Here is a 13688-nt window from a genome sequence, read left to right on the forward strand (position 1 = left end):
GGCCAAGTTTATTAAATCTCTGAATACACAGGTGGCCAAGTTTATTAAATCTCTGAATACACAGGAAGGGAATTCTGGGATCCACCACCATTTGAAGTGGCATGGGGGTGGGAACTGAGAATGCAGGAGCCACATTGAGAAGCAGGAGTCGATACAGTAGGAAAAGTCGAAAGAACAGCATCCGTAAGCCAATGCAAAGAGAGAACAGCTATACTATGAAGAAAAAGAGAAGAAATCATGGCTTTGAAATAAAATGTGAATGGTTATTTAATTCAATTTGAAAATTCTCTGTACGTATATTACAGAACCACACTATAGATCTTGTACTCAAGAACAGTGACTATTACATCTTTGTGTTTATTTCTACATCTATACTTTTTTTTAAATAAAGATTTTATTTATTTATTTGACAGAGAGAGAGAGACAGCCAGCGAGAGAGGGAACACAGGCAGGGGGAGTGGGAGAGGAAGAAGCAGGCTCCCAGCGGAGGAGCCTGATGTGGGGCTCGATCCCAGGACCCCAGAATCACGCCCTGAGCCGAAGTCAGACGCTTAACGACTGAGCCACCCAGGCGCCCCTCTACATCTATACTTTAACAGAGATTGACACATGGATTTCTAGGATTTCTCAAATTAGTAGCAAAAACTCAAGGAATGGGAGTTGTTTCTAAACAGCTTATACGGTTAAGAGAAAAAAAATTTCCTTCAATATTATTCTAAAAGTGTCAAAATACAATCAAGAGATAAATGTGGGAAGTCCTCTTCTCTTACCTCTGTTATCCTAATTTTCTTTATACATTCTGCTTACAATCCTAGTTAAGGACCCCTTCTCTTTGCCCTAACGGTGTCACGTTCATATATCCCAGGACAGTGCGGAGAGTGCTGTCTTTTTGTCTACTGAGCATGATAAGTCACTTAATGACGTGATGATCTAGCATGGCTATTGCCATTAAATAAATCACCATTAAATAAATTTTATTAGCTTAAGATTATAAGATTATTCCTGAAGACAGACTTGGGCTAAGACCTCAAATTTAGACATTTTTATTTCTGTTACTGCTATATAGGCATACCTCAGAGTTATTGTGGATTCAGTTCCACAGAACAACAATAAAGCAAATATTACAATAAATCAAGTCAAATGAATTTTTTGGCTCCCAGTGCCTAAAAAAGTTATGTATATGCTATACCATGGTCTCTTAATTGTGCAATAACATTGTCTCTTAAAATAAAAAAACAATGTATACATCTTAATTTAAAAATATTTTATTGTTAAATTTGCTAACATTATCTGAGCTTGCAGTGAGTCCTCATCCCTTTGCTGGATGAGGGTCCTGCCTGGGTGCCGAGGGCTGCCGACGGTCAGGGTGGTGGCTGCTGGAGGCTGGGGCGGCCGTGGCAAGGTCTCAAGACCAGACAACATGCAGTTTGCTGCCCTGATCCACTCTCCCCGTCAGCAACGATTTCTCTGTAGCACAAGAGGCTGTTTGACAGCATTTTACCCACAGCAGAACTTCTTTCAAAACTGGAGTCCGTCCTCTCAAACCCTCTGCTGCTTTATCAACAAGCTGACGTAATATTCCAAGTCCTTTGTTGTCATCTCAACCTTCGCAGCACCTTCACCAGTAGATTCCATCCCAAGAAACCACTGTCTGTGCTCATCTGTGAGAGGCACGTCCTCATCGGTTCAGGTTCGATCATGAGATCACAGCAGGTAAGCCCCGTCTTCAGGCTCCACCTCTGACCCAGCTCTCTTGCTGTTTCCACCTGTCTGCAGCAACTTCCCCCACTGAGGTCCCGAACCCCTCAAAGTCATCCCTGAGGGTGGGAATCCACTGCTGTGAAACCCTTTTTCATGTTGGTATTTTGACCTCCTCCCATGAATCACAATATTCTTATTGGCATCTAGAGTGGGCAATCCTTTCCAGAAGGTTTTCAGTTTACTTTGCCCGGATCCATCAGAGAATCACCATCTATGGCAGCCATAGCCTAGTGAAATGTATTTCTTACACAGTAAGACCTGAAAGTCGAAACAATTCCTGGCTCCATGGGCTGCCGGCATGAGAACAAGATTCATCCCACTGTCCGTCTGCATCAGAGCTCCGGGGTGCCCGGGTGCACTGTCCATGAGCAGTAATACTTTGAAAGAAATCCTTTTATTCTGAGCAGTAGGTCTCAACAGTGCACTGGAAACACTCAGTAAACCAAGGTGTCAGCAGTTGTGCGCTCACCCAGGCTTTGCTCTTCCATTTCTAGAGCACGGGCAGAGTCGACAGAGCACAATGTGTAAAGGCCCCAGGAACTTTCGGAGTGGCCAATGGCAGGGGCTGCAACTGAAAGTCTCCAGCAGCATTAATTAAACAGACATATTTGGGTGAGAGACCTTCCACCACTCTTGGATCCATAATCCAAGAAAACAATTCATGGTACTAAACTTTTTAAAAGGGTGATTTAGGGGCACCTGGGTGGTTCAGTCGTTAAACGTCTGCCCTCAGCTCAGGTCATGATCCCAGGGTCCTGGGATCTAGCCCCGAGTCAGGATCCCTGCTCAGTGGGAAGTCTGCTTCTCCCTCCCCCACCCCCCCTGCTGGTGTTCCCTCTCTCTCGCTGTGTCTCCCTCTGTCCAATAAATAAATAAAATCTTAAAAAAAAATAAATAAAAGGGTGATTTAGGAGAGCATCAAAAAATGCTTAAAATTCAGACAGAGTTCACGTGGGGACTATGGTTTATAGACTTGCAGTAAGTGTAAAACACAAACTGAATTTCAAAGACTATGGGGGCGCCTGGGTGGCTCAGTCAGCTAAGCAACTGCCTTCAGCTCAGGGCATGATCTCAGGGTCCTGGATTGAGCCCCACATCGGGGTCCCTGCTCAGTAGAGATTCCACTTCTCCCTCTGCCTCTGCTGCTCCCCCTGCTTGTGCTCTGACTCTAATGGATAAATAAAATCTTAAAAAAGACTTAATATGAAAAAAGAATGTAAAATATCACATTAATAATTTTCTACACTGATCACATGTTGAAATGCTTCTGTTTTGGATACATCATGTGATATAAAATATATTAAAATTAAGTTCACCTGTTAGCACTTATAACAGATGACATCAATGGCTCTCATCTGTGTTTCACATCCTACTCCCATCACATAGTCCTGCCCTTGAGACTAGCAAGTAAAATGCTGTATGTTCAGCAATAACAACAAAAGAAAAGAAAAAATATACAGTACGGTCTCAAAAGTGACTAATAAAAGATAAAAAAGCATTGTGATGGAAAAGAAGGCAGCGGCAGCAGCAAAACATACTATATAAGCTGTGGTAAGTTAATCAGTGGAAAAGCGTAACGTAGCAGGAGACCGCGAAGTACAGTCGTCCAGATCACGACATAATCCACTTCCTCCAGGCCTTCCCAACTTCTCATAAAAAAATCCATGTCAAATAATTCTAAAAATAAATGTGGCAATTCTACACACCTGAAAGGATGAAGTACAGAAAGAACTCATAGTAGGGATATGTTATAATCTGAAGACAAAAAAACTGTGAATAATGTATGTTTTAATTCAATACATACACATACATAAGCTAAAATCACCATGAATAAGTACAACACACAGCAGCGTGATTTTTGGTGAAACTCCCAAGGGACTACCGTTGTATCTTTTGTCAGCTGATTATTGTAAGAAAAGCCTTTCCTAAGGACTAAATACAAATGAGTAAACTGTGTTCCTCTGAAGGATGGCTTTGACATTTTAAAGCTCATCTTGTCATTAAAAAGCTAAGTGTATCCAGAGAGAATCATTAAGGAATTATGGAGCTGCTGGGGAAAAAGGTTATGGGTATTTTAAAACTTAACTATTAAGCATGGAGTATCTTTCAGGCCAGGAAAACCACTCTAATTTGGCATATTACAGGTGTGAATCCAGGATCTGTGTGTTTTAACTGACGTAATTGTCGAAGTGGGATACTATTTCACACTTCAGTAAAATGGACGACACGGGGAAGTGGTGTCGTTTTCTGAAAATGGTTCTTTCTGAGAGCATCTGTCATAGGAGGACATTCTAGCACTGACTAGACCAGAGGCTGGCAAGTGTTCCCGTAAAGCTCCAGAGAGGAGACACGCCAGGCTGTGCGGGTCACTGTCACTCCAGCACGCTGTAGGGCAGAGGGGCTGCAGACGGTCGGCAGACGAGCAGGCTGGCCGGATTTCAGTAAAACTATTTCCAGAAAATGAGGACAGGTCAGAGGTGTCCCTTGGGCTGTAGCCGGCCAAGCTCTCAGGAACACCATCCCCTATTCAAAGTGTTACGGAGATTCAGGTTTGGATCCTTCCCAGATCTGCGATGCAAGGAAATTACTAAGATTATACTCTCTGCTCATATTTGCTCATGGCTTATAAAACAATGATCAACAACCAGACAGAACCCCCACATCATAAGATCATGTCTTGGTTCAAGATATTTTTTTCTATGATAAGGAAGATATTAAAAAGACTCAACACATAATCAGTTTAAAAAAGCAAAAAAGGAAATGAGAAACACCTTCGTTTCCATGGGGTAGAAATTTTACTTTTGCCCTCCAGGAACTCATTCTTCTTTAGATAATCATTTCCTACTATCTCTCTGGGGCAGAAACAGCCTTTCCTAAGTCTTCGTCCATATGGTTCTATAAGAATTTACTCAACTCAGGTGCAGAAATTAATTTGACTTAAAGCTTCACTTTTAAGAGCACTCCCAACCACAGTGACGGCAACAAGACAGAATCCAAGGCAGTGAGAATTCTGCTGGGTGTTCTGAGAAAGAAGCCCCTGTTTCCATTAGACTTGAACCTAAGAGATCGTAAGGTGGAGAACAGGTGCAGTCATTTTGTGACGATGGAGAGACAGCTCCTTCAGTTCTATACATATGTGTTACGTTCTATAGAGAGATAAATGCACTCCTAATCAGAACAGTCAAAAGCTTGCCATATCTGCCTTAAATTATGTCTCTCCAGAAGTGGATTTCTGACAAAGAGAGCAAGGAAGGGAACAAAAAAGGAAATAAGGAAATAAATAGTACTATCCATTTGGTGACGTGGAGAAAGATCTATAGAATTCCTGGCATCCCATTTCCCAGAATAATGGGCTGCTTTGTCGTTTTGTTTTATTACACCCAAAGCCAGCTATGAGTAACAGAGCTTAGCGTAAACTTGCTAACAGCATTCCCAGGATCACGCCAAACTACCAAATGGATCAAAGGAAACCAAACATTTGAATGCTCATTTCATTTAGTTCAGTTACAATTAAATGTGTGTTCACTGACCAAGCAGAGCTCAACTAGGACAAGTGTGTGCTGATGGCCCAATAAACTGTTTAAATCACACGTGCCAAAGAACTAGACGAGACAGCAGAGCTGCTGGCGAGAAGCAGAGGGAGCAAAGCCGAGGCGCAAAGACGGGAGGGCGGTATTTTGAGTTGACGCACTGAAGCTGATGGAAGCTATTACATCCTCTGAAAACTGACAGGAAGCTAGGGAGTGCTAATAAAAAAAAAAAAAAGGAGCTTTTGGTTTAAATATAAATTATTTGCTAATTTTATGTGCCTCGAAAACTCCCTAGCTTTGATGTATAATCCTACAGTATTAACAAACAGCAAACCCAGCAGAACCACTACCCCGTGGTTCTCTGATAGCTATTTTCGTACCAAACTTGGGTACACAGAGTAAAACGGCATATCACTAAGATGAATAAGTATGTTTCGCAGGCTCTCTGCTCCATGATGTGGCCGGAGCAGTGGTTCTGCGGCTCCATGGAGGTCTCAGGCGAGAAGGTAACAACACAGTCTCACCCTGAGAGATGTCATGTGGACCAGGGTCCCTGAGGGGAAGGACGACTGACATTCTAGAGCAGACACTCAGTGCCAGGCACACCATGAGTTCCCACACAACGTTATTCTGTTACACGTTACCAGTTTCAGCAATATAAAAACAGGGAAGAGTGGACCACGAACAAGGATAACAGATGTCACTGAATTTGAAAATTTTATGCAAAATGCATCTACAATGAACAGCTATCTTTTCTTCAACGCCCTCCTAAAACGGGTGTGCTGACGTGTACACTGACTCTCAGAAAGACAGCAAGACACGCAAATGCCATGTGCGTGCACGCTGTTTCGAAGTCTGCGAAGAGCCAAACATTCTCGTGCAGCGAGTGAACTGGTTCATGATGTTAAGGCTGAAGGGAACACTCAGGTTCCGGCCACTCAGCACCCAGATTCAACGAGAAGAAACAATTCCAAGGCCACAGAACACGCTACTTCAGAGAGAAAGGCAGTCGACAAGGCACACTCACTTAAAGGACACGAGCAACTTATTTTACAACTGCTCCAAGTAAGAAACAGAGAATTTCAGTTCAGTTTTTAACAGAGTAAGATGGGGCTAAAAACAACTACGCTGAATAAAATACTAAAGCATATTCTTAAATACACCCAAATGCAACCTTGAAAGGGGAAGAAAGAATTATTCAAACAATTAAGTGCTGAGTACTCCATTTTCACCTCTATTAACTTCATCCTGAAGGCAAACACAAGGTATTCTGGATTAGAGATAATTATATGTTCATTACCTCATGGTAAATAGTAAGTGTGTTGATATTGTCCTTGTCCCCTGTCCAAGGGCTGACCTTTAGGGTGGTCTGGTGAGAGCCAGATCAATTATCCTACACAGGAGCCAAATGCCCCATGGGCGAGGTAGACAAGGGATGGGAAAGGTGCTGATGCTCTCCTCATAGACAGTATCAGGCTGCCTCCTCCCTCTTCCCCTCCAAAGAGGATGTTCTAGGAAATGTAATGGGCTTGAACCCTAATCAACAGTGTGGTGTGTAAATAAAATCTCTCAGGAGCCACGCCATCTAAGAGATGGCTCCAAGTTCGGGCTTCACCCCTCTTGACCTGTAAAAACCCAGGGAGACAATGCTCTGGTCTCTCCAGCACCTTGGGGCTTAGGAACTTAGTCAGGGTCAACCCTGCGGCCCTCTCAGAGAAATAATAATAGTTTTATTATCCCTTCTGATCAGAGCAATAACTAGACAAAATGCTACAAAGCTAATTCTCACGGTGTGTGAAGAGTCATACAAGACTGGGGCTCTTTATAGTAACACTAGAAATCCAGGAACATTTTTTATTTTTCCATACTAAGAGTGGGAAAATGGCAAGCAGAGTCCACTGATGCCAGAGAACCCGAGCTTCTGCACTCATAAATACGGGGCTGCGAGACCAGAGATCTGGTCCAGTATCTGCTCAGGTGGAGAGGTTAGAAAGACAGCCCCCAAAACTGAAATCCCGAACGAGGACGCTCTCAGGAGAAGGGTGAAACAGAAATAACACCCCTTCGCCTCTGTCCCAAGGACAAGTAGGGAAATCGTGGGTGTTAAAATTTGGTAGTGACTGGAGTGGGGAGTGCAGGTGTAGGACTCTCTTCTCATAAACAACTGTCACAATTGGAACTCGAACGTTAGTTTGTATGTACTACTTTGGAGGTTCTAAGGCACTTCAAGAGGGCAATTTAGTTTATACAGTTCCAGGGCAGGGCTATCTCAAAGTATTTGAAGGGCTCATGATCGTGACTAAACCAAACAAAACCCTAATCCTACATTCTAAATTGAATGGCAGAACCCAATTGTTGGCTACAAATAATTCCTTCAGGTAAAGTTACCAAAATAATCAGCAGCTCATGGCTTAAAAAAAAAGAACCCAAACTACTCTATAAGTAAGGCACCCTATCAAGTTATCATTTACAATGCAGAAGAGAATCAAATCCACAAAGATTTCAGATATCAGAATAATCACACATGATTATTTATGTTTATCATAAAACAATTACAGAAATGTTTTTAGAACTGATAGAGAATCTTAAAATAAACAACAAGCAGATCTGGCAAAGAAACAAAGAAAACTTTTAAAAATTAAAAAATACATAATCTAGGGGTGCCTGGGTAGCTCAGTCGGTGACGCGTCTGCCTTTGGCTCAGGTCATGATCCCGGAGTCCTGGAATCGAGTCCCACATCGGGCTCCTTTCTCTGCGGGGAGCCTGCTTCTCCCTCTGCCTCTGCTGCTGCTCCCCCTGCTTGTGTGCTCTCTCTCTCTCTGACAAAATCTTCAAAAAGAACTTGGAAGTTTAAAATTAAAATTAAAAATAAAATTTAAGAAAAAATATATATAATTAAATATAAAATATAAAACTGTAAAACTAGATTAGATTTAGCTGAATGGAGTGAGGGAACTGGAAGACAGATGTGTAGAGTTTCTTAAGAATGCATCACACAGACAACAGGAAATGGGAAATAAGAGAAACAGGACACTTGATGAGGAAAGAGGAAAAGGCTAGCCTGTATCTGATTAGAGTTGCAGAAGAGAGAAGGAGTAAAGCAGAGCTAATAGTTCCAGTGACTTGGCAGTGCTGATGCGCACCAGCAATCCAACTTCAAAAAGCCCGTTAAGTCTCAAACAAGACCTAAAAATGAATGAATTAAAGACAAAGAAAATAAATACACACTGAGTCTTAGTAAAACTGCAGAAAAGTAAGACAAAGAGATCTAAAAACAGTAAGAAAGGAGCAATAAAGGGACTTCTCAGCAGCAACGAGAAAAACCAAAGAGGAGTAGAATTATCTCACTATACCTTCAATATAATGAGAGACAGTAACTGTTAATATAGGAAAATATACATTTAAACAACAGAGGAGGGGTGCCTGGGTGGTTCAGCGTCTGCCTTTGGCTCAGGTCATGATCAAGTCCTGCATCGGGCTCCCTGCTCAGCGGGGTATCTGCTTCTCCCTCTCCCTCTGCCCTTCACCCTGCTTGTGCTCGCGCTCTCTCCCAAATAAATAAATAAAATCTTTTAAAAAATTAAAAAATTAACAACAGAGGAAAATTAAAGGCATTTTCAGAGAAATAAGAACTGAAAGAACTTATCGCCAAAGGACTTTCTCCCTGTACTTCAGGCGGAAGGGAGGTGACACTAGCTGTTCGTGCCTGAGACGCCAGAAGGAAGGAACAGTGAAGACCCCAAATGTGGGGCAGATCCCAACCAGCATCAAGTGACAACCACCCCCGAGTCTGAAACACGTAACAGTAACTCCACAGGAAGTGGGGGCTGCGCATTGTGTCCTAAGCTTCTTGAATTCTCTTCCACGTAAGTAATTATATTTATTTTAACTTTGATAAACTAAGTAGGTAAAATAAAATATCACTGGAAAATGAAAAAGCATATATGATTTGTAAACTATGAGAGAAAAATATCAGAGACAACAATCAGTCCAAAGGAAGAAAAGAAAGGAATGAAAAAAAAGTAGGAAAAATACAAAACATAATAATATAATGTAATCCAAATTAATGTACATAGACTGAGAGATCCACCTAAAGACCAAACCAAAGCCACTTGTTGGCTCTTTGTAAGATACACCCATAAAAACAGATTCCAAAGCTGAGAGTAAAAGTAGGAAATAAGATACATCTACCCAATAGCAAAAGAAAGCTTATACAGACTCATTAATATTAGAATAAAAACACTTTAAGAGCTAAAGAAAATTACAGTGATTAAGATTCAACCTATCAAGAAATAGTTGCTGGAGGGGAGGGGGGATGGGCACTAAGGGAGCATGTGGTGAGCACTGATGAATGTATGCAACTCATGAATCACTACACTGTACCCTTGACTAATAATACAGTATATGTTAACTAACCTGAATTTAAGTAAATATTTTTAAAAAGAAGAGATAACATTCTGATTTTGTATAATTCAAGAACGGACAGTAAAAAACATTTTCTGATCACAGTTATAGAAGAAACCTTAACTAAAAGGTGACCAGGAAAGCAACTCATCAATAAGAATGCATGACAGAAGATGAACTCATAATGGAATTTAGAAAATATTTGAAACTGAACAATACTCAAAACACAAATGTAAGAAATGGAGGGATATGGTTAAAACAGCAATATAGCCTTCAGTGTTGAAACTAAGAGTCAGAAGAGGGCAATTACTGAAGCAAACCCCTGAATCAAGAAGCAGAAAGAAGAGAAGGAAGAACAATGGGAAGGCATACCCTGTTCCTGGAAATGAGATACCCTCTCTCAGCTCCAATCAACCCACTTTTCCATCCTCTCTGTGTAGCTTTGTGATGCTGAGGCTGTGCCTCGTGGAATGTCCAAAGTGGAACAGCAAGCCCAACTGGGAAGCGAGGAGCTCCGTCCTTCCTGCTAGCTGGGCTTCTCCCGGGGGTGCTCCAGCCCTGAGAAGAGACCCCCCCCCCAACCCCAGGCTCTGCAAAGGGACTGCGCCCCCAGGAGGCAGCGCTCTCCTGGGTCTGAGTCCGACTCCCAGGGCAGGAGCTGTCCACGGCTCCAGGTGCTGATCACCTCAGAGGCTACCCTGGTTCCCTGCTCCAGGGAAGGGAGTCGCTTCCTGCACACATCTGTGTCCTATTCTTTCTGTTGGTGTTTTTTGACCCTGCAAGACTTGTATAACCAATTCCCTGTATTAAATCATCTGTTGAAATACCTCGGGTTCTTTCTACTTTGCTGACTGGAATGCCACAGGCAGAATGTAAGTTACTGTAAATTACATACTTGGTGTGACTGAAAGGAACGAAATCTGTCAGCATGGGTGGGGGAGAGAGGTGGTGCAGAGAGCTTTACTAAGAACTAAATTCCAAGGGAAATCTTTCACCTGAGACTGACTGAAACAGGAGATTAAATGTGCTCAGTTTTAGATGTTGCAGAAAGCAAAAAAACCCCACAAACAAAACAGCTCTAAGTACAACTCAGAAATGCTTTTATACAACAAAGGTGTGTAGTATAAATATGTTCCCTACCTTAAATTTTCTAAAACCAGGACATAGTAATCATATTTTTATGATTTCACCTTAATTAAAAGGGAAGAAAAGTGAGTAACTGAGAAGAAATCATTTAGAAGATATTTTTAGTTTAAGAATTTAAGTACTAGTCCTATTGTTTATTCTAGTACTCTCTATTTTAATTTTATTTAATTACAATCCATTCTTTTAAAATTAGGCTACTGAGTCCACAAATTTAATCTGACAAATATACAATCTACTTACCCGTCCAAACAAAGAAATAATAGTTACTGCATCAACAGGTTCAGTTACTGTTCAGAAAAAAATCCATCACCTCCTTTCCCTCAACAACTCTCTCAGCCTAGAAGAGACGGTTTCATACGTACCTCTTATCACACGGGTAATTTCAGTGAGAATTAATGGGAGTTCTCACGCCATATAAAGGAGATGTAAATTGGTTAGAATGTCAGTAATTCTCATCAGTTATCACCATCAACCAGGTATTAAAAATTGATGAGTGGTAGCTGGTGTGTAATAAAAATTTTAAAGCATGAACTGACCTTTCAAATGCAAACATGCAGAATATTAAATGAGATTAGGTTTTTCTCTGTTATACTTTTAAGTATTTTGCTTGTCAAATTACTGGTTTTCAAATTACTATTTTTCAATAGAAATCCCAAGAAAAATGTCACAAAAACAACAGATGTTACTACATTATGCATCTGAACTATTTAAAAATGATATAACATAAATTAACGATTAAGAAAGTAATGCTAAAAGTTATAGTTACATATTTATATATTTTTTCCTGAAATAGATATAATCACTAATATCGTCACTAAAAATCTAGAGAATCAGCCTTAATTAACCATGAAAGCCTAAATTAGTAAAAGATCTTAAATATGGCCATGTTATCAATACTACTAGGGCTTGTTATACTAAGCATTTCTATGTATGTATGTATGTATGTATGTATGTATGTATGTAAGGGCTGGGGAGGAGCAGAGCAACAGAGAGAAAATCTTAAGCAGGTTCCATGCTGGGTGTGGGACGCAGGACTCTATCTCACGACCCTGAGATCATGACCTGAACTGAAATCAAGAGTCGGATGGTTAACCAAATGAGCCACCCTAGTGCCCTCACACTAAGCTTTTAAAAATCCACAAATATTTAAAGAACTAAGAAGAAAAAAAAATGTTTAAACCGCTAAGGATTCGTGTTTTCCAAACCATGTTCACATCTACTTTTTACTGGATCCATACAAGAGTCCTGTGATGACTGACTACCTGTGAAATGTCTTGGACGCTTCTCTTATGTATGTTTACACTGCCGTAACACCTAGAGGATAAAGTGTGTCCTGCTGAAGAGTCTTGCTCTTAAGATCGCCACTCTGTCCAAGCACCCTTCACCCCTGGCAGGCTGGAGCAACAAACATGGCAGACTCTTTCATCTCTGCACCACCACACCTGTCTTTTTAACCTAGGGAATTTCTTACTCATCATGTAACTTTCCCTGGCTTCCTCTCAGCAGAATTAAGCACTCCTTCACCCAAAACATTAGAATACTTGTATTTTTTGAGTATTACCAACTCTTAACCAATCATAGCAGCACCCAGCACATAACAGGAACAGTAACAGATATCTGATGAAGGATTGATGAAATGAGTAAATACATGAATGCAGAGAAGAGGTTAGCATCCCTTTTTTACGTATACAAAAAAAGCTAAGATAAAGTTCAGAAATGATTCAGCTAATGTCCCCTAGCCATTAAATGGGTAAAGATGAGGACCTAGATGACTCCCTAATAATTACTTTTCATAAGATTATTAATATTGCTTAGATATAATTAATCCTTAAGTTTAGCTAGTAATTAACCATAATTATGTAAGGAGGGCACGTATTGCATGGTGCACTGGGTGTTATATGCAACTAATGAATCATCGAACTTTACATCAGAAACCAGGGATGTACTGTATGGTGACTAACATAATATAATAAAAAAACATTAAAAAAAAGAAATAATGTTAAAAAACTCTTAAAAAGGAATGTGGTGGTGAATAATTTGAAACATTTACATGCATAAATTTTAAAACTCCTCCAAAATAAGAGAATTCCTATTCCTAAGGGCCATATCTTAATTCGCCTAGTTTCAAACACTACTTTTATGAGAACTGTTATGCAAGTTATAAATTAGTACTCTAGAAACACAGAGAAGGAACTGAGTAACAGCGGAGACAGCTTTGGAAAGATGCTGGGACTTTATGTGACCATTACTGGTTGCTAGTATAATGAGCAGACGCAAAGAGATGGAAACAGCACTTGGAAAGTCCTCACAGACAAATCTATAATGGTTTGTTCGTACAACACTCAGATCTGCTTTACTATGGCAGAGGTTTAGAAGTAAGACTGGATGTGGAGCCATGTTGTCAAAGATTTTTGTCTTTAAGAAAATTAATGGGATAATTATATGAAATATGATTTGAGGAAGAATATATTAGAAGGAGAGTCAAATTTGGAGTTTTCTGCTATAATCCCTTTGAAAGAACAGAATTCTAAATTATGGCAATGGCTTCAGGAAGGAAATGGAAGAGATAAGACACAAAAAATTATAAAAGGATGAAGTGCAAAATACTTAATACATTAATATGGCCACTGTGAATTTAATATAATGGTAATTTTTAAATAATCTATATTTATCTTATAAACAAAAGTTAAAATGAAATTTCAAAAGTTATGCTTATTTCTGGACAAAATGGCGAACTGTCTCCCACTTGTGAATCCTGTCTTTGACAAAACGAGAGGATACTAAACCAGAATATGGCCCACCAAGCATGGGAACCATCTGGGAGATGCTTGTAAATGGGAGGCTAT

General features: G+C 40.4%; 1 protein-coding gene across 7 annotated transcripts in view; it reads right to left on the bottom strand.

Annotated features, from left to right (window-relative positions):
- DYNC2H1 (dynein cytoplasmic 2 heavy chain 1) overlaps positions 1–13688 on the bottom strand; it is a 288892-nt gene that overhangs the window by 53838 nt on the left and 221366 nt on the right. The gene's annotated exons all lie outside the window — the stretch shown is intronic.

This window comes from Ursus americanus, chromosome 16 (genome assembly GCF_024610735.1).
Source record: "Ursus americanus isolate L20-20 chromosome 16, mUrsAme1.1.p, whole genome shotgun sequence".
NCBI classification, from domain to species: Eukaryota; Metazoa; Chordata; class Mammalia; order Carnivora; family Ursidae; genus Ursus; species Ursus americanus.